We start from the raw sequence: 21,069 nt of genomic DNA on the forward strand, positions 1-21,069 counted from the left end.
GAAAAGTAAATCTATTGACACATTTACATCTTGTACCTGTTGCTGCATTCCAGAAAAAATAGAGTTTTATTCCATATTTAAATGAGGCGTTAAGTGATCTTTGAGTGACAGAGCACTAAAGGAGCTACTGCCTCCTAAGGTTGTTTCCTTTTTAGCATCAGTCTCTTTGGTTTCATAGCTCCTTATTTGTTTTTTTGATTTCCTTGTCTGGTGCCTGATGTCCAACAAACAGTGAACTATCAATCAAATTTTGTTAGGCTGGTGCTGGTTGGGAAGCAGGAAGCAGTGAAACCTTAAGTGCTCCATCACGCTCAGAGTACGTAACACCTATATTGCATGTGGATTACAACTCTAACTTCACAGGAATGCAGGAACAGATAGAAGATATAAAGGTGTCAATTGATTGACATTTCAAAGACCTGCATGCTAATCATCACAACCTCCTCTAGTAGAGAGGGTTCCTGTTTTTTCAGTTTTGAAGGTGCTATCCTGACACATTTACTGATTTAACCTTCCCATGACATAAGTAATTTCCCCTCCTTTGATGCAGGCTTGCATGGCGAGCCCGCACCTTTTCCCACACATCAGTGGCATTTAACACGCACTCGCAGGGGGGATGCGTCATTTCACCCACCCATCGGTGCGCCTGTGACGTGATGGGTTGCCATGACAGCCGGAAGTCTGCTGAAGACCTTCGTACTGGTCATGACAAGTCTCCTGTAAAAGCCAGCCTGTAGCTGTCGTTCATAGCAGATTGTGATTTTTGACAATACATAGCAGGGCTGAAGAATTGCTGTGTGGAGAAACGGGCTCAGTGGGTGCTCTCGTCCGCTGGCCCGGCTGCCTTTAGCAAGACTGCATGGACCAGAGCTCATACCCTGAATGCCCGTTCTCTCTCTCCGTGGGCAAAACACTACACAGACAACACAGGGATAAGGTAAAACAGTGTGGCAATACTTTATTGATCTCTAGCGATATCGCTAAAGCATCACCGATTTTGTGATGCAACAGCGATAACGCTAGCTATCTTGCTTTGTGTGACACGTACCTGCGACCGTCCCCCCGTTGGATATCGCTGATCACGCTCGAATGTCCTGGGCCATTTTTTCCTCATTGACGTCCCGCTGATGCCGACTAGCAAAGCATGTACGCAAGCGTTAAGTCGTCATCATCACTGCGGTGTGACATGTAAGAGCGACCACCGACAGATCGCTTATCGCTGCTGCGTCACTGTTTGGCAGCTCACTAGCCACCATTTAGCGATGCTCCAGCGATCCTTACCAGGTCGTATTGTTGTCGGGATCGCTAAATGTAACAGGACCCTTAGGGGATATTCTGACTAGGAGCCACTTCACACGTCCATCTGCTAGGTTAAATAGGGGCATAACTTTGAGGGGGTCTTTTCCCTGCGAGGATTGTAATCAGTGGTGGGATTCAAATTTTTAACAACAGGTTCTGTGTTTGTTTGTAGGAAAACCACACCCATTTTAAGACACACCCATTTTAAGACACACCCATTTTTAAGCCACACCCATTTACACGCACCTTTTCCTCAAACATATACAAGCAGGGGCGCCCTCAAGGAGCTGTTTCCTATAGACAGCACAGGTCCCCAATAGACAGCACAGGTCCACAATAGGCAGCATTGTTCCCCAATAGGCAGGCACAGGTCCCCAATAGGCAGCATTGTTCCCCAATAGGCAGGCACAGGTCCCCAATAGGCAGCATTGTCCCCAATAGGCAGCATGGATCCCCAATAGGCAGCACAGGTCCCCAAAAGGCAGCATTGTTCCCTAATAGGCAGCACAGGTCCCCAATAGGCAGCACAGGTCCCCAATAGGCAGCACAGGTCCTCAATACACAGCACAGGTCCCTAATAGGCAGCACAGGTCCCTATAGGCAGCACAGGTCCCCAATAGGCAGCACAGGTCCCCAATAGGCAGCATTGTCCCTAATAGGCAGCACAGGTCCCCAATAGACAGCACACTGCTGCACAGGTCCCCAATAGGCAGCACACTGCTGCACAGGTCCCCAATAGGCAGGCACAGGTCCTCTGTCCCTTCTGTCCACCCCAGACTCCTCTATCCCCTCTGTCCTCCCCAAACTCCTGTGTCTCCTCTGTACTCCTCTGTCCACCCCAGACTCCTGTGTCCCCTCTGTACTCCTCTGTCCCCTTTGTACTCCTCTGTTCACCCCAGACTCCTGTGTCCTCTGTCCACCCCAAACTCCTGTGTCCCCTCTGTACTCCTCTGTCCACCCCAAACTCCTGTGTCTACCCCAGACTCCTCTGTTCTCCTCTGTCCACCCCAGACTTCTGTGTCCCCTCTGAACTCCTCTGTCCACCCCAGACTCCTGTGTCCCCTCTGTACTCCTCTGTCCACCCCAGACTCCTCTGTCCCCTCTAGTCCTCTCTGGACTCCTTTCTCTCCCTCAGACTCCTCAGTCCCCTCTGGACTCATCTGACCCCTCTAGTCCTCTGTCCCTTCTATCCCCTCCGGACTTCTCTCTCTCCCCCCAGACCTCTCTGCCCCCTCTAGACCTCTCTGTCCCCGAGACTCCACTGTCCCCCCCAGACTCAGCGTGTTCCGTCACGACGTGTACCTAAGCACCTGACCGCGTCCTCACAGCACCACATGCTCTTTGGGCACTTGCTGAAGGACGGGGGCACGTCTCCTTGGTAATATACGGTAGCTGTAGTTCCGGGTTCTTGCTTCCTGGGGCTGGGCTGGAGGTGAGCTCTGTGCTCCCTGTGGATGTGACGCGGTGATCCCCGCACTGCAGGCTGCAGCTCCGGCCCCTGTATAACCCTCAGAACCGGATCGCGGCTCTGAATCTCCCCGTTTCTCCACAGAATCGGGGAGAACCCGCTGAATCCCACCCCTGATTGTAATGTATGCCCTTATGTCCCTGTCACCACAGATTTCTAACCCTTTGGACTCTAAGTCACATCGCCTAATGTCTTACATCATTTGCAAGACCACTAACATCATTTACGCTATTATTTGCCCTTGTAATAAGGTCTATGCTGGTCAGACTTCTCAGGAGTTCAGGAAAAGGGCACAAAAACACCTGTCCACAATACATCTGGCGTTTTCTGACACTAAGAAAGATAAGACCCTAACTCCGGTAGTCTCCCGCTTTCTGACTGAGCATAGTGGTTCCATTCATTTTTTTGGCTTACAGAGAGTCCATCTCAATGATGTGTTGGCAATCTTAGGAAACTTTTGCTTCAAATTGAATCGCGTTGGATTTTCAACTTAGGGAGCCTGGTGCCTGACGGCCTCAATGAGAAGCTCCTATTTTCAAGTTTCCTGGGATAATCATCTAGTCATCTGCTTTCAATCCAGCCATCATTCTCCTTCTTTTCGTCCCTTTTCTGGATTTTTCAGATTGCCTTCTAAGGACAACTCTCAAGATTGCTCATTGGGGCTTTTTTGAAGCTATTGGACTTCAAACCTGCCATCTATGGATCCCTCCTGTACCTCTAGCCCTAGTCCTTGTATTACCTGGACGTCTTTACATGGCATGTTTTGTATCTATGTAACATGAGTTAATTTGTTATTGCTCTATTCTTATTACATTATCCTTATCTTGCTCTTTATGGTTTTTTCTTTTTGTATTACTTGACTTTTTTGTCTTGTTAACTCTCCACATTTTTTGTACTTAACGTACTTCTGCTAACATACAACTACATAGCCACACTTTTTAGTACTTGGTCCTACTCATCATGACCTCTTAACAGACTCACTTTGAGAAGTACTATCCAATGGCTCTTTTTTATTTTTTTTTATTTTTTATCTTTTTGGCTGACACCTCATACTATGGTGCATGGGCATATTAAATCAATAAATTCTAAGCAGTATTTCCTTTTTGACTCTCCTTTTATTCTGAGTCTTCCAGACATGTACTTGTTTTCATTAGTATTTACTTGTTTTATTGTTGCTTTACTTACCTTTTCCATCCGTTGGGTTATTTTTCCTGCCTAATATTACTGAATTAGGGTTATTTTTCCCGTTTCTATCCACCAGGATAATGTCCTCATTGAATATATATTTCTTTTGTTGCATTAATAGCACAGCTAGAGGGCCTTGTTGAATTCCTTGGCCATTAACCTCCCCATTATTTATATAGCATAATGATCTTTATATATGCTCATTCCTGCTATCATACGGGTTCATCATGTTCTTTTGACATCTTTTTGAGTGTCTTTTATATATGCTTTCGCTCAGTGATACTACTGATTGTACTTGCGCTTGCATATCATGCAGGTTTCACAAGCACTACGCTCTGGTGACCCTGCCTCACTGCGCCTGCATTGCCCTCTGACCGGTGTCATTAACTTTCATTCATGTCATGCCCGTTTGCTGTGCAGTTTTCTCTCGCCAGCATTGTCTCTGCTGCTGGGTGTTTCCTGCGCAGGTGCCACTCTCTCTCCTTGCTATTACAGCCTTACAGTGACGCCGCTGTTTTCTGCCTGCCCCTCACTGTGGAGACTTATCTTCTGGCTTCCGTGGTTATGTTATACTGCGCAGGCGTCACTTTATGGTCAGCCCACTGACACCGCTGTGTGTGCCTGCTTTCACACACTATGGATCCTTGCTATTACAGCCTTACAGTGACGCCACTGTTTTCTGCCTGCCCCTCACTGTGGAGACTTATCTTCTGGCTTCTGTGGTTATGTTATACTGCGCAGGCGTCACTTTATGGTCTGCCCACTGACACCGCTGTGTGTGCCTGCTTTCACACACTATGGATCCTTGCTATTACAGCCTTACAGTGACGCCACTGTTTTCTGCCTGCCCCTCACTGTGGAGACTTATCTTCTGGCTTCTGTGGTTATGTTATACTGCGCAGGCGTCACTTTATGGTCTGTCCACTGACACCGCTGTGTGTGCCTGTTTTCACACACTATTGCCCCCCCTTTTTTTTTTTTTCCACTGGTCTCATCACACCTGCACTGACTCATGTTAATTACCCCTTTTTCTCCAGTGACCTCCATCTGTGCCTGTGTTAAACCTGGCCAGGATAACCTCTCTAGTATGTACTGCTAAGAGTTGCTTTTTACACACCATTTAGCTATCCTACCTAATTGATTGGCTATTTAATGACTGTCGTTCCCCCTCCTAACACACTTCCCTTGATGAAGCTGCGGTCAGCAGCGATACGCGTGGGGCTCCCCACATCACCTTTGGCCCTGGGACCACTGTCCCATTTTCCTTGCTATCCCCGACATGTGCTCTCCTGGTTGGTGACTTGCTGGCTAGTTTAGCCCTAAGCCTTACCTTGGTGCTTTCTTCTGTGCAGGTTATTTTCACTTTAGGGGGTACTCCCTTTTCATAGGGGCACCATCTTTACTGGTATCTCATACAAATACTCTGATCTCATACAGGGCTCTGTCTCTCTTTTTTTGCCTTCTGGGGATGCCCAGATTGGCACTATTTCTGAAAGTATTCAGGATTCATATATATACTACTTTGTCTTGGGGATTCTTGTTTCACCCATGTTATATTATATTGTGGTGTGCTATATTGCTGCTTTATGGGAATTATGTGATGTGTTTTGTCTTTTTAATTGATTTTATTGTGATTTGTCTACTAATAAAAATTGTTTATACACTTTCTTACGTATCATGGTCTATACATATTTTTACTCATGGGTGTGCGCTTTTTTGTGCATGGATCTTTTTCTCTAATTGTTCTAGACTTCTGTAACGTAGACTCCTCCAGCAGAGTCAGAACCTCTCTTTTTTAGGTAACAACTTCTCATTCATGCATACATTGTCCTTCATATTGCAGAGCACCAATTGGTCATCAACATATTAACAAACATTCAAACATTGTGCCTTTGTTTCCCAAAGATAGTAGAACAATACAAGAACCGAAATACAAGTACAGATACAATAGCTAATCAGCATCCAGTCAACAAATGGCAGCCAGTGAACAATAATTTAGTGACAATAAAGGCCAACAGTCATTCTCACATGTCCCTGGGCATACTGAAAAAATATGGATAATTCAGATTAAATGCGATGTCGCCACACTATGTATGGCACAAGCGATCAGATTGTCGCAGCTTCAAGTTCCCTAAAGGGACTATTAAATATAGTAAAGGCCCCTTTACATTAAGTGCACACGTAGCAGAAAATTTCTGCTGAAAAACCTGACTCCCTTCCCAGAAACCGCGCATTTTTCTGCGCGGTTTTTGCGCAGAAAATGTGCGGTTTTTATGCGTTTTTTCCACGCATTTAAAAAAAACGCATTTAACTAGCCAGAAACGCGGAAAAATCCGTGAAATTAATGAGCATGCTGCATTTTTTACCGCGATGCGGTTTTTTCGCGGTAGAAAACGCATCAGTATGCACAAAAAGTCAAAATGCATAAAAATGCATGAGAAGCTTATTTTTAGCGGTTTTATTGGAAAAGCCGCTAAAAATACCGCTCAAAAAACGCTGTGTGTGAACACAGCCTTAGCGATGCACCAGCGATCCCGACAACGATACGACCTGGTCAGGATCGCTGGTGCATCACTAAATGGTCGCTAGAGCTGCCACACAGGCAGATCTCACAGTGATGTAGCGACACAGCAGCGGTCGTTACTTACCTTTCAGACGCGGAGATCCTGACGTCCTCCCGCCTGCGTCCACGCGTCGCTCGTCGGCACCAGCAGGAAGCCCAGCAGGAAGCGCCCGACGAGAAATGGAGCTGCGCGATCAGCGATAATCAGCGGGGTAGCCGGTCAGAGGTAAGTATCACACATAGCGATATCGTTGCTGCATCACAAAATCGGTGACGCTTTAGCGATATCACTATGTGTAAAGGCCCCTTAAGGCTATGTGCACACGTTGCAGATTTTTTTGTGGATCCGCAGCATTTTTGGACGTGCGGAATGGTACCAAATCTGCAATATAGTGCCCAGCCAATGTTAATCTATGAGAATCCAGAATTTGGTGTGCACATGCTGCGGGAGAATCCGCGCGTATTCGCAGCTGTTTATTTCCGCAGCATGTCAATTATTTTTGCAGATCTGCAGCATTTCTGCACCCATTGACTTCCATTAAGTCAGTCAAATCTGCAGCAAAACCGCAGGTGTAAAAAGGTTTGCAGTTTTGCTGCGGACTTGATGCAGATTTGACTGCAAAAAATGCTGCAGAGGGAAATGATGTCAGAAGGAGGAAGTGTGTGGGCGGAGAAGTCACCTTCTTGGAAGAAGCTGATCCAAAATGGAATCCTATCATCATATGGGGATTGATGTTGGGCGTCTAATTAAACTGGTAAATTGTGCGTGTGTCTGTCTGTGTGTGTGTCCTCATGCGACGATAGTGACAGTGATTTTACTCAGTTGTCGGATGGGACTACTGCTCCAATCCGGCTAAGATGATGAGAGAGTAGTCCTATCATCCGGCGACTGAGTTCAATTGTAAACAAAACACATAATCACATACAATACACATATATAGTCACATACTCACTGAACAGCTAATCCCCGACGCCCTTGTTCTCCTGAAAAAAATAAAAAATTTTAAACCAACAGTATACTCCCTTGTCTGCCATCTTCCAATAACAAGTGTCCCACGCCAATCTCACACATCCACGGCGATACACTACAGGAGCTAATGCTCATTAGCTCCTGTCAGTGTATGACCAGAGGCCGTGTAGAGCAGTCACATCTCCCGATGTGACTGTTCTACACGGGAGATCGTCGTGAGATATTCGTTATTTAGGACTACGTCAGACAGGAAGTATTTGTGTTGGTTTATTTTTTTTTTTCAGGAGATCAAGGGATTAGGGGTTTAGACGTGGTTGTAAGTATGGTAAATTAAGAATATTAAAGGACTTTCTTCTGGCTGTGTCTGTCTTTATTTACCATGTAACAACTATAGGATTACTAATGGATAGGTGTCTTATGGATGCCTCTCCATTACTAAGCCGTGGGCTTTATGATACCTTACAATACAAAAGTGACATCAACCCCACAACTATTACCCCACTTGCCACCACTACAGGGCAAGTTGGAAGAGAGGCTAAGTGCTGGAATTGGCGCATCTTAGAGATTCAGAACACATGACACATGCACAAAAAATGAACAGGTCAGTAAGACCCTGTTCACACCACCCAAGAACTAAGACACAGAAAAAACACACAGTATGACAAACGTGCATAATTACTCTGTTGTAAAATATATGTAACAGTAAGCAGCAAGTGCTAGTAAAAGATGTTATCAAAATCAGGGTATTTAGTTGATACTTTTTTTTGCAAAAAAATGTATGCTAAGCCACTCCACCACATCACGGTATACCCTTCTCGGAACAGTCCTATCTAATATATTTAAAATCTGATCATGTGAACAATACCTTCATGAGCAGGGTTCAGAAAGGTGCTGCCCGGTATGGGCTCGCTGGGCAAAATGGCTTTTTATGTGCATGTCTCAAAAGAGAGAGGCGGGGCTCTCCCAAAGCATTAACTAAATACCCTGGTTTTGTTAGCATCTTAGAGATGCGGCTTTTCAGGGGCGTCGGAGAGCTGGTGTTTAGAGCCAGAGGGGGACCAATATCCATGGCCCCTTCCTAGGCTATTAATATCAGCTTTTTCTGGTTATTAATTATAGGGGGACCCCACATCATTTTTTGGGGGGCCGCCCTATATTAATAGCCAGTAAAGGCTAGGTATACAGCTGTGAGCTGATATTAATAACCTGGGAAGCTCCTTGGTTGTTACCCCCTTCCCAGGCTATAAACATCAGCCCTCAACAGTCAGCTTTCCCTCTTCTGGTTTTGAAATCTACGCGGGAGCCCACGCAATTTTTTTTTTTTTTTTTTTTTTAAAAACAGAAATTGAGTTTCACACAGATTTATGATGGTTGCTGTTTTGATACAGCATATGCAGGTTAATTATCTTAATGCTCATACATACGCTGGTGAGTGTGTGTGCGTCTGTGTGTCTTTATTTAAATTTTCATATACTTTTTTAATGAGGGTATCTGTCTGTCTGTCTGTCACCTGATCGTTACTAAACCTTGTAATTGATATTTTATATATTTTTTTATTTATTTTCAATTATATTTGTGTCTGTTAACATTATAAATTTGGATATGGTATGTAGTGACAGTATGGTACACATTGTAGGTAAAGGACATGCCAGTTACAGTATATGGGACCCGGCGTGTGAGTCCTACAAGGACAAATATCATTAGAATGTTTGCTGGACTAAAATCTTCAGGGACCTCTATCCGGACTGGGAGTCATACACAAGTTCCCTTCAGTTGCAAATTGGTAATTATTTTTTGATGTTATTTAGGAATTAATAATATTTTTTTAAAAATGGACTGAGAATGATCATAGTGGGTTGTAATTTTTGCATTTTAGCTCGTGATCTTACGTGGCGGTCTGTCAGAGATTGATTCCAAAAATTCCACAGCAAATATAACAAGAGTGGGTCATCACCACCGAAAATGAAGTTCCCATTATATGAAGAGAAGCTGTTTCTTTTAACAAGCAGGACATTGCGGAGGTAAGTTTTTAAAACTAATTATGAATTATAGAAAGATATGTATAGCCTTAATAATGAAGACTTATTTTCTTTTATTTACACAGCACTGGAGGGAACATTCTTCCTCCTGAGCCCAAAGACGCTGACAGTGAAGAGGCAGCAGGCACAACTGCAGAAGCTGACACATCTGCTTCTGCAGAAAATGCACCAAGAGCGTGCACATCCAGAGCTGCCTATCCTGTGGTAGTAACTGAGACCTCCAAAAAAATCTAAAAAACCAATAAAGACACTGAGACAACAAGGCTGGCCAGTGAAACACAAGACTTGATGAAAAAATCAACAACGGAAGATCATTTTGACTTTTTTGGATCAACTATCACCAGCAAGGCTCGCATACTGCCACAGGATAGGCAGACAACATTCATGGCTGCTATGTTTTCTATTCTGGCAGCATTTGAGGACCCAGCACCAATCAGTAGTTTAAACGACCTTTTGGTGGGCGTCACTAGTTTTGTACGGCTAAAACCCCAACCACCAGCACGTGAACAAAAACAACGATACCCAATACCAGCCAGCACTTTTTCTTACTATTCGGAGTCAAGTAACACACAAAGGCCGGTCCTCTCACCCAATGACAGTTTTAGTTCTGATACAGGTCCTAGATATGGGTATTGCCCTGACTATCAGTTTTTAAATTAACAACCCGTCTTTGGCATCTGGGGGTACAAAGACCTGACCACAGCTGGTGCAGTGGCACTCTGTTACCGTGATACGGGTGCACGCCATCGTGCTCGTGCCCACTCCATTCACATTTTGCAAGTTGCATTGATTCCTGCCAAGTAGGGATGAGCGACTTTGCCTTTTTTAGGGTCGAGTCGGGTTTCATGAAACTCGACTTACTCAAAAGTAGAATCGAACGAAATCGGCCGACTATCGTGAAAAGTCGGAGGTCCAACTGAAACATGAAACCCAATGCGAGTCAATGGGGAAGCAAAGTCGGCAGGGAGTGGAGGACAGTAAACACACCAACAGTGCCCATTTCAATGCCAACAACATCAATTCTTATTACTTAAGCTTGTCAACCTTAATTTACATTATAATAATAGTTACGTAATGAAAACTGGGGGTTATTTGGCTAAAGTTGTGGAGGGGGGGTAGGGCTGGCTCCAGATTTTCGTGTGCCAGTGGGCCCCTTTAACACATACCACAATTCATGATGCTCCGATACGGCAGAGAAACATTGGAATAGTGCAATGACAAATACTTCACTTCTTACATTACATGACTGATATCTATTTTAAATACTACAATAGTTCAAAAACCGGACAGTATATTCCTCCACACAGTATTATGGCCACGACATAGTGCGCCATACAGAATAATGAGCCACATATATTGCTCCATACAGAATAATTGGTCCCATATAATGTTCCATACAGTATATTATGAGCTCCACATAATGCTATAGTACTGTATATGATGGTCCCCATATAATGTGCCATACAGTATAGGACGGTCCACATAGAGTAGAATGAGCCCCACATGTTGCTCCATACGGTATGAGTCGCATATAAAGCTCCATACAGTATATGATGGGCCCCATATATTGCTCCATACAGAATGGGCTCCATATAATGATCCATACAGAATAGGCCTCATATGTACTGCATATAATGCTCCATTCTCTATATGATGCCCCATAAATAATGAACCCCATATGATGCTCCAGTATATGATGGGCCCCATGGATGATGCTCCATTGTATGATGGGCCAATATAATGCTCCATATATAATGGGCCCCATACGATGGTCCAGTGTATGATGGGCCTATACAGTGCATAATGCTCCATATATAATGGGCCCAATTTATAATGCTCAAGTGTATAATGGGCCTCGTATATGATGCTCCAGTGTATGATGGGCACCATGGATGATGCTCCAGTGTATGATGGGCCCCATTTATAATGCTCCAGTGTATGATGGGCCCATATAATGCTCCATATGTAATGGGCCCCATACGATGCTCCAGTGTATAATGGGCCTTATCTATGATGCTCAAGTGTATGATGAGCACCATATATAATTCTTCAGTGTATAATGCTCCCCATATATTTCTCCAAACATTAAAAGAAAAATGAAATACCTCCCCTCGCTGGGCACTGCTCTACTCTAGACTCCTCAGCGTCACCATCTTCCAGCTCTGTGCACTTGGACTGTTCAGGCAGAGGGCGTACAGACGTGACGTCATCATGCTCTCTGACCTGAATGTCACTGTCAGGAAACGCGGAAGAGGTCACAGTGGTGGAGCAGGGAGAAGTAAGTATTTCAAGTGCTGGTGCCCTGAGCAAGCAGAGGGGGCCCACTCGTGGGCGACGGCACTGGCACAGGGCCCCTCATAGCAGGACGGTGTCTGTAACGGCGAGTGGGCCCCCCCACCGTCAGAGACACTGGCCTACTGTGAGGGGCCCTGTGCCAGTGCCGTCGCACCCAAGTGGGCCCCCCCACCTGCTCAGGGCTCCGGTACTTGCCCGGGTGCTGACGCCAGCACTGGGGGGGACAGCCCAGTTAGGGAGGTGGAAAAACTGGCATATCGTTGTGGAGAAAGAGAAAAAGCAGGATGGCACTCACCGTTCATGTGAATCAAATCACTTTATTTCACATACACAAGGCATCGGCATAGGCACGGGAGCAATGTGCTGGAAGATGGACAACAGCCGTTTCGCGCTCAATATGCTTCAACAGGTCCTAAGCGTATTGAGCGCGAAACGGCTGTTGTCCGTCTTCCAGCACATTGCTCCCGTGCCTATGTCGATGCCTTGTATATGTGAAATAAAGTGATTTGATTCACATGAACGGTGAGTGCCATCCTGCTTTTTCTCTTTCTCCACAACAAAATATTCTGTTTTTTCAATATGGGATTGAGCACCCGTTCCAAGTGGGATTAAGGTGGTTTTTTTTATCAATGTGAAAAATATATGTGCAGACATTCAGGGTATTTTTCCACACAACGGTGCCGGATATCTATTTTCTCAAATTGTGGACAAAAACTGGCATATGTTGAGGTGTAGGCTGGACGTTCAGCAGCTGCAAATGGAGGAATTGGAGAAGTCGGAGGACAAAGCGAGCCATTTTGCTGGCAACCTATGTGTCATCAGGGGAAGGTGGGACAAAATCCTTTGAAACCCATGCATGGTTCATTTTATTGAAGGTGAGATCATCAACAGTTTGGGTCAACAGCCGGGTCCTTCTTTCTGTCAGGATTGCTCCAGCAGCACTGAAGACTCTTTCGGATAGCACACTACTAGCAGGGCAAGCGAGCTCCTGTAAGGCATATAGTGCCAATTCAGGCCAGGTGTCCAGTTTACAGGCCCAGTAGTCAAAGGGGAATGAACTGTGAGGGAGAACATCGATAGGGGAGGAGAGGTAATTTTGAACCATAGTTGACAACTGCTGTCTCCTGTCTGTTGCAATCGATTCAGTATTATTAGTCGTGTGAGCGGTCCTCGAGAAATCAGTCCACAACAGGGTCATGAAACCCCTGTCTCCAACGCCAGTTCGACTGTGTGCACTACGAACACCTCTTCCATTTCGGTACGGCTCGTGGTAGAACCTGCACCGCTGCTGTGTGCTGGGAATGCCTCAAACAAACAGTTTACCAGAGTTGCTTGTTTGCTCGCCAATATTAGCTCTAGGTTCTCCTGTGGCATGATGTTCTGTAATTTGCCTTTATATCATGGATCGAGGATTCTGGCTAACCAGTAGTCGTCATCCTTCATAATTCTGACAATGCGGGGGTCCATTTTTAAGATCCGCAAGAGATAATCACACATGTGGAGCAATGTTACAGGTGTGAATGATGCACTGACAGTGGTGGGTGGAGGAGCACTTTCTGCCAAATCCACATCCCTCCAGTCATGCACAAACCCTGTACCTGACCTTGGCAAGCCAACATTTTCTCTTGCCCCTGAGAAGCATCCTCCTCCCCAAAATAATCATCCCCCTCACCCTCCTCCTCTTCTTCCTCCACGTCGTCCAGTACGGTTCCCTGACCAGACAATGGCTGACTGTCATCAAGGCTTCCCTCCTCCTCCTCTGCAGATGCCTGATCCTTAATGTGCATCAAAGTTTGCATGAGCAGATGCATAAGTGGGATGCTCATGCTTATGATGGCGTCATCTGCACTTACCAGCCGTGTGCATTCCTCAAAACACTGAAGGACTTTACAGAGGTCTTTCAGCTTTGACCACTGCACACCTGACAACTCCATGTCTGCCCTCAAACTGCCTGCCCGTGTATCCTCCCACAAATGCATTACATCCTGCCTCTATTCACATAGCCTCTCAACCATGTGCATGGTGGAGTTCCACCTTGTTGCAACGTCTATGATTAAGCAGTGCTTGGGGAGGTTGAGCGATCGCTGCAGCCTCTGCATACGACTGGAGTCTACGGGCGAGCGACGGATGTGCGAGCACAGTCTTCGCACCTTATGGAGCAGGGATGTTAACTCCGGATAATTATTTAGGAAGCACTGCACCACCAGGTTCAAGGTGTGAGCCAGGCAAGGTATGTGTCTGAGTTTTTGCAAGGGCTATGGCTGCCACAAAATTACGGCTGTTATCACTGACTACCTTGCCTGGCTCAAGATGTAGAATGCCCAGCCATGACTCAGTTTCTCGCTGCAAGTAGTCGGCCAGTGGGACACCTCATGTGCAACACTGGCAGCTGCGGATGGAGTGCTCGCGCGACTGCGTGGAGGAGGGTCTAACGCCTACCGCCAACTGTTTCCTATACCATGGGCTAGGCAGCACTGTTCCACCGCCGCTGTCCCCTGTGGAGCCTGCATCCACCGCATTGATGGACACGTAACGGCCCAGGCCATGCCTACTGGACCATGCATCTTTTGTGAGGTGCACCTTTCCACTCACTGATTGTTTGAGTGCATGGACAATGCGGTCTTTCACATGCGGGAGGAGGGCAGGGATGGCTTTTAAAGAAAATAAGTGCCGACTGGGTAGGTCATAGCATTGGATAGCGTAGGCCATGAGCTCTCAGAATGCTGCGCTTTCAACCAAACGGAAGGGCATCATCTCTAATGAGATCAGTTTGGCAATGTAGGCATTCAAAGCCAGTGTATGCGAATGAGAGGATGAGTACTTTCTTGCCCTACTAAGAGTGTCTGCTAGGGTGAGCTGGACTTGAGAGCTACATATGGGGGAACTAGTGTTGGACCTGATGGACTGAGAGGGGGTTGGTGATGGCGATGGTGGTGCTGGTGGTGATGGCCTAGATTCAGTCTTTCATTGCAAAAACATTGTGATTCCCTGACTGCTTTGGCCTTGCGACGACACCAACATTTATTGCTGGTTGTGTGCTTACCGGTCGGCTTACAGTGGGTGAAGCGATGGAGAGTTGATGGCTACCTTCAGTCAGAGCAGGTGCACATGTGCTACCTGAGATTTTGTAGTCCGTCCATGCTTGCAAGTGCATGGTGATTAAATGTCTAAGGCTGGTTTCACATTAGCGCTTTTTAAGCGCACGCACGGCCGGGGGTAGCTCCGCCCCCGAGCCGGCTCTCTGCCCAGCGTGCCCGCCCCTTGCTTGTAGCGCCGCCTCCTAGCGCACTTTTGATGGTGCGCCGTGCGCGCCAAAATCAAACTTTTCGGATTTTGGCGCGCACGGCGCACCGTCAAAAGTGCGCAGCGCAGGTCAAAGCGCAACTAGCGCACGGCCTGCGCACTATCTGCGCACCCTATGCTAAAGATAGGGTGCGCCGATCGCAGGCGCCGCTGTGCGATAGGAGGCGGCGCTACAAGCAAGGGGCGGGCACGCCGGGCAGAGAGCCGGCTCGGGGGCGGAGCTACCCCCGGCTGTGCGTGCGCTTAAAAAGCGCTAATGTGAAACCAGCCTAAGTATGCAACTGGTATTCAAATTTCGGAGATTTTTCCCTCGGGTAAAGGTCCTTCCGCACTTCTTACAGATAAATCCTATTGATGAGGCAAAGGTTTGGTCAAAAAGTGGCACACTGCACTCTTCCTACTATGGTATAAATTTTCAGGGCTTGCACACTGTGCTAATTTGACCGTCTCGGCAAGCTGTCCTGCAACTCTTTGTTTTTTTACCATGTTTTTGGACAGCTATGGGCCTGCCAGATAACCGCTGCTGCGATGTCGATGCCTGCTGCGGATCCTTCTCCTCTTATGAGCTATTGCTAGCAGCACCCTCTTCCCCCAATGGATGCCAATCAGGGTCAACAACTGGGTCATCCATCACCTCCTCTTCAATTTCAGCTGCACCTTCCTCTGTGTCACAGTGTAAGGTGGTATAGTATGCAGAAAGGGGCACCTGAGTTTCATCAGGGTCAGATTATGGCTCAGTAGACTGCGAGGGCAATGTAGTGCTCTGGGTCAATGTACTAGCAGAATCATCTAGCAGTGGCTGTGTATCAGTGCACTCCATGTCAGATTCATCTTGTACTGGAGAATTAAGGATTTGACTTGGTAACCCAGGCATGATATGTGAAAAGAGCTCCATGGAGTAATCAGAAGTGTGGTCTGCTGCATCCTTCACTTTTGGTGGGGGTGAAGGACACAAGGAAAAGTGTTGTTCCTGACCAGAAGCCTGCACTGACGACTCGGTGCTTGCATTTTTGGACACTTCAGAAGAGGAGGCGATAGAGCTGGAGGCTGTTTCTGCAATGCAAGCCAAAAACTGTTCCTGATGCTACGGCATTAAAAGTGGTTTACCTACTCCCAGAAAAGGGAACCTTCCAGGCTTCTTGAGCCAGATGATGACGCAGGATCAACACCTCTTGCCTTAGCTGCTGTTGTGCTTTTGGCATAACCAGCAGATGCACAACCACCACCATCAGTACCAGCTGCCCCCCTGCCCACATCCGCGGCCTCTTCCACCAAACTTCCTCATGTTTGGGAAAATGTACCAAAAATACCAGCAGATATATGCCTGGGTTAATTAAAAATGGGGCCCATCATATACTGGAGCATTCCAGATGGGGGACATCAGACACTGGAGCAGCATTTATGGGGTCAATTATACACTGGAGCATTAAAAATGGAGCCCATTATATATGGAGCGTTATTTGGGCCCATCATACACTGGAGCATCATCCATGAGGCCCATCATACTGGAGCATTCCAGATGGGAGACATCAGACACTGGAGCAGCATTTACGGGGCCCATTATACACTGGAGCTTTAGAAATGGAGCCCATTATATATTGAGCATTATTAGGGCCCATTATACACTGGAGCATCATCCATGAGGCCCATCATATACTGGAGCAGCCTTTACAGGGCCCATTATACACTGGAGCATTAGAAATGGAGCCCATTATATATGGAGCATTATTTGGGCCCATAAGACACTGGAGCATCATCCATGGGGCCCGTCATATACTGGAGCATTCTAAATGGGCAGATCAGACACTGGAGCATCATCTATGGGGCACATTATACAATGGAGCATTACAAATGGGGCCCATTATATATGGAGCATTATTTGGGCCCATAACACACTGGAGCATCATCCATGGGGACCATCATATACTGTAGCATTATGTGGAGCTCATCATATACTGTATGGAACATTATATGTGACCAATTATTCTGTATGGAGAAATATATGGGGCTCATTATTCTGTATGGCGCACAATGTGGTGGCCATAATACTGTATGGAGTAATATACTGTCTTTTTTTGAGCTATTGTACAATTTAAAATAGATCAGTCATGTCATGTAAGCAGTGAAGTATTTGTCATTGTACTATACCTATATTTCTGTGCCGTATCGGAGCATCATGAGTTGTGGTATGTGTTAAAGGGGCACACTAACACTCTTTGGCCCAGGGCACACAAAAACCTGGAGCCAGCCCAACCCCCCCCCACAATTTTAGCCAAATAACCCCCAGTTTTCAATGCGTAACTATTATTAAGTAAATTAAGGTTGATAAGCTTCAGTAATAAGAATTGATGTTTTTGGCATTGCAATGGGCACTGTAGGTGTGTTTACTGTCCTCCACTCCCTGCCAACTTTGCTTCCCCATTGACTTGCATTGGGTTTCGTGTTTCAGTCGGCCTCCGACCTTTCCCTATAGTCGGCTGATATCGTTCGACCCGACTTTTGCTAAAGTCGGGTTTCATGAAACCCGACCCGGCCCTAAAAAAGGCAAAGTCACTCCTCTCTAGTCAGCATGCATTTGTCCATGATACCAGCCAGTACATGGTAGTGTGTGAGGAGCGTACAGCTCTATACGGTGTATGGAAAAATTTAAATCTCGATATATATTTCAGGAGTCACACACAGACGCTGTCTCAGTAAGGATTTGACCGTAATCCAAACAGCAGATATACGGTACTGTATCAGAAGCGGACAGCTGAATACGGTGTAGGGGGAAATTTAAATCTCCGTATATTTATTTCCAGAGTCAGCATGTATTTGTCCGTGATACCAGCCGGTACACGGTAGTGTGTGAGGAGCGTACAGCTCTATATGGTGTGGGAAAAAAATTAACGCTCGGTAACTGTGCAGAAAAAAAAAGAATAAAGGTATGAGTGCTGTGTAAAAAGCAGTCTGCACAGCAGTGTGCACACAGCAATGCAGCCTAATAAAAAGCGCTGCTGCACACAAGAATATCCTCAACTGTTACTGCACACTAACTGTACAACACAATTGCTATCAGCAGAAGCACAGATTCTTTTTACTTTCCTGCCTAACACTCGCCCTATTGAGAAACAGCGGCAGCAATCTCTCCCTATGCTAAGATTGGCCGAAGTAAAATAGCGGTCGGCGGTCAAGGCTTTTATAGCCACTGTGATGCCACACAAAGCAAACCAATCACTGCATTGCCCTTCTCTAAGATGGTGGTGGACGCTGCCTATGTCATCGCGTTGCCCACAGCGTGCGTCCTTGCTCATTGGCTGAGAAAAGGTGCCTGTAAGCATTATGGGAAATGCGACTTTGGTGCTCGGGTCGGCGACTGCACGGCCGACCTCACGCTATGGTCGGGTTTCGCTCGGCGAAACCCGACTTTGGCAAAAGACAGCGACTTTTGAATCTGACCGACCTGTTTACCTCAACTCTACTGTCAAGTGTCGCAGACCAGCCATCAACCAGTTCCATGATTCAAAGATCAAAGTCTGCTACACAGAGTTTTGCGTTGCCAGCACAAGCCTCGTTTCACCACCAAGAGACCAAACACCTTCTTCTAAGCAAGACAACATTCTTGTTCTGTGGTCTAAGAATTTACTTATTTGGCCAAAAGTTATCTTTGAAAATGTTTTTTTTTTTTTTTCAACATTCACATAAGGGGTATATACAAGGGCTGTTGTGCTCAGGGCTGTGGAGTCGGAGTCAGAGTCGTGGAGTCGGAGCTCATTTTGGTGGAGTCGGAGTTGGTGTCATGGAAATTGAGGAGTTGGAGGTTTGGCTTACGGACTCCACAGCCCTGGTATGAGGGAGTCGGAGTCGTGGAGTCGGAGTTGGAGTCAGTGTCATGGAAATTGAGGAGTCGGAAGTTTGGCTTGAAACTTGTGCTGAATAACAAATACTTTTGCCACTACTCCAGCTCATTTTATTACAGTGCTGGAGTGGTGATACAAATGTATTTACCCTGACCTACTGAACAGCTGCCATCTAAATTTATTCCTAGCGACCTTCCCACCCTACACCACCATCTTTTGACCGATACTTGTGACTGAGCAGAACAAGCCACAATGCAATCTAAAATGGATGATAGCCATGTTATAGCCTTGTTATGGCTGTCATGGACTTACATTAAGATCAGGGCCAGTGTTATGGGAAGGCAGACCACACAGCCGCCTAAGGCCCCAACTCATCCAGGGGCACCTAACCTGCTGTTATGTGTCCCCTGAGTAAGCGGGTCCCAGCAACACACCTCACCCCCCCAATTGTGCATCATAGAAGCCGATATAGTTATGTTGGAGTCACACTTGCGAGTGCAATGCGAGAAACTCGCGTGAGTCTCTTGCCTCAATACTCGGCACTGCCACTGGCACTCGGACCGGAGCGTTCAGCTGCATAGAAATACATGCAGCTGCACACTCCGGTCCCGAGTGCTGGCGGCAGTGCAGGGTATTGATGCGAGAGACTCACGTGAGTTTCTCGCATTGCACTGGCAAGTGTGACCCCAGCCTTACAAAGCAGTGATGGAGAAGAGAGCCATATGATGCTCCCTTTCCCATCACTCATAATTAAAAGCAGTTAAAATAAAATAAATAAAACACAAAAATATATATCTATAATCTATAAGATGCGCCATTTCTGGGGCGGCTGAGAGCTGATCTTTTTAGCCTGGGGGGGCGGCCAATATAAATGGCCCCTGCCCAGGCTATTAATATCAGCCCGCAGCCGTCTGCCTAGCTTTTGCTGGTTCGATTTTATATACAGGAGGAGATTACACACAGGTATACACTATATACAGGATGAGATGACATACAGGTGTATACTATATACAGGAGGAGATGACATACAGGTAGGTATACAATATATAGTAGGAGATGACATTCAGGTGCAATATAATCATTATAATTTGTTATAACTAACTAACTAACCACAGTTAGTTACTATGCCTGGGCAACGCCGGGCTCTTCAGCTAATATATATTTATATTTTATTCCCTTATATTTGTTTTGTGTGTATAAACATTATATTTGAAAATGGTATGTAATGATATTATGGTTTTCAATGGAGTATGTAAGAAGAGGTTGGACAAGGAAATGACATCACTTTATTTTCTGTTAAATGATATATCTTTATTTAGCTTACAAAAACGCATACAAATCCACATGAAAAAAATGATTAAAAATCCACATCAAATCCGCATCAAAAATGTGTCAAATCCGCAAGGATTTTCAGCTGCGTTTTGTGCCAAGAGAGGAAGAATCTGCGCAGAAAATTCCACAGGCAAATCTGCAACGTGTGCACACACAGTAAAAAGCTATAAAAAAAAGCACGTTTTTTGCCGCGATTATTTTCGTGCATCACCAGACACATAGAAAATAGCCAGAAATGCGGAATTTACCGCGAAATTAATGAGCATGCTGCGTTTTTTTACCGCAAAGCTTTTTTTCGCGTTAAAAAACACATCAATATGCACAAAAAGTGCAAAATGCATTAAAATTAATGGGAAGCTTCTTTTTTGCATTTTTCCCGCAAATTTTTTGGTAAATCCGCGGGAAAAACGCGAAAAAAACCGCTGTGTGTGAGCACAGCCTTAGTGTTGCTGCATTGATAAATGTCTGAATGATCATGAAGTATGAAGTAAATTAATCCGACTGGTAAACAGCATAATGAGAAAAAAGTAAAATAGCCAGAATTACTTTTTTTTGGCAGCCGCAAGATTGCAATAAAGTACAATAAGCGGCGATCAAAACATCATATGTACTCCAAAAGAGTATCAGGGAATACATCTGTGCAGGACACAAAAATAAGCCCTCACTCAGCACTATATCATGAAAATTTAAAGCGTTACGGGTCTCACACAATGGTGACAAAAAGAAAGTTGTTTTTTTTTTTTTTACAAATTTCAATTTTTTTCACCACTTAAATA

The 21,069-nt window shown here is 45.7% G+C and overlaps 1 protein-coding gene across 1 annotated transcript in view; it reads right to left on the reverse strand.

The window, feature by feature from the left end:
- EFNA2 (ephrin A2) overlaps positions 1-21,069 on the reverse strand; it is a 433,374-nt gene that overhangs the window by 162,083 nt on the left and 250,222 nt on the right. The gene's annotated exons all lie outside the window — the stretch shown is intronic.

Source organism: Dendrobates tinctorius, unplaced genomic scaffold (assembly GCF_039654945.1).
Source record: "Dendrobates tinctorius isolate UK_male_01 unplaced genomic scaffold, ASM3965494v1 ptg000011l, whole genome shotgun sequence".
Taxonomy (NCBI): domain Eukaryota; kingdom Metazoa; phylum Chordata; class Amphibia; order Anura; family Dendrobatidae; genus Dendrobates; species Dendrobates tinctorius.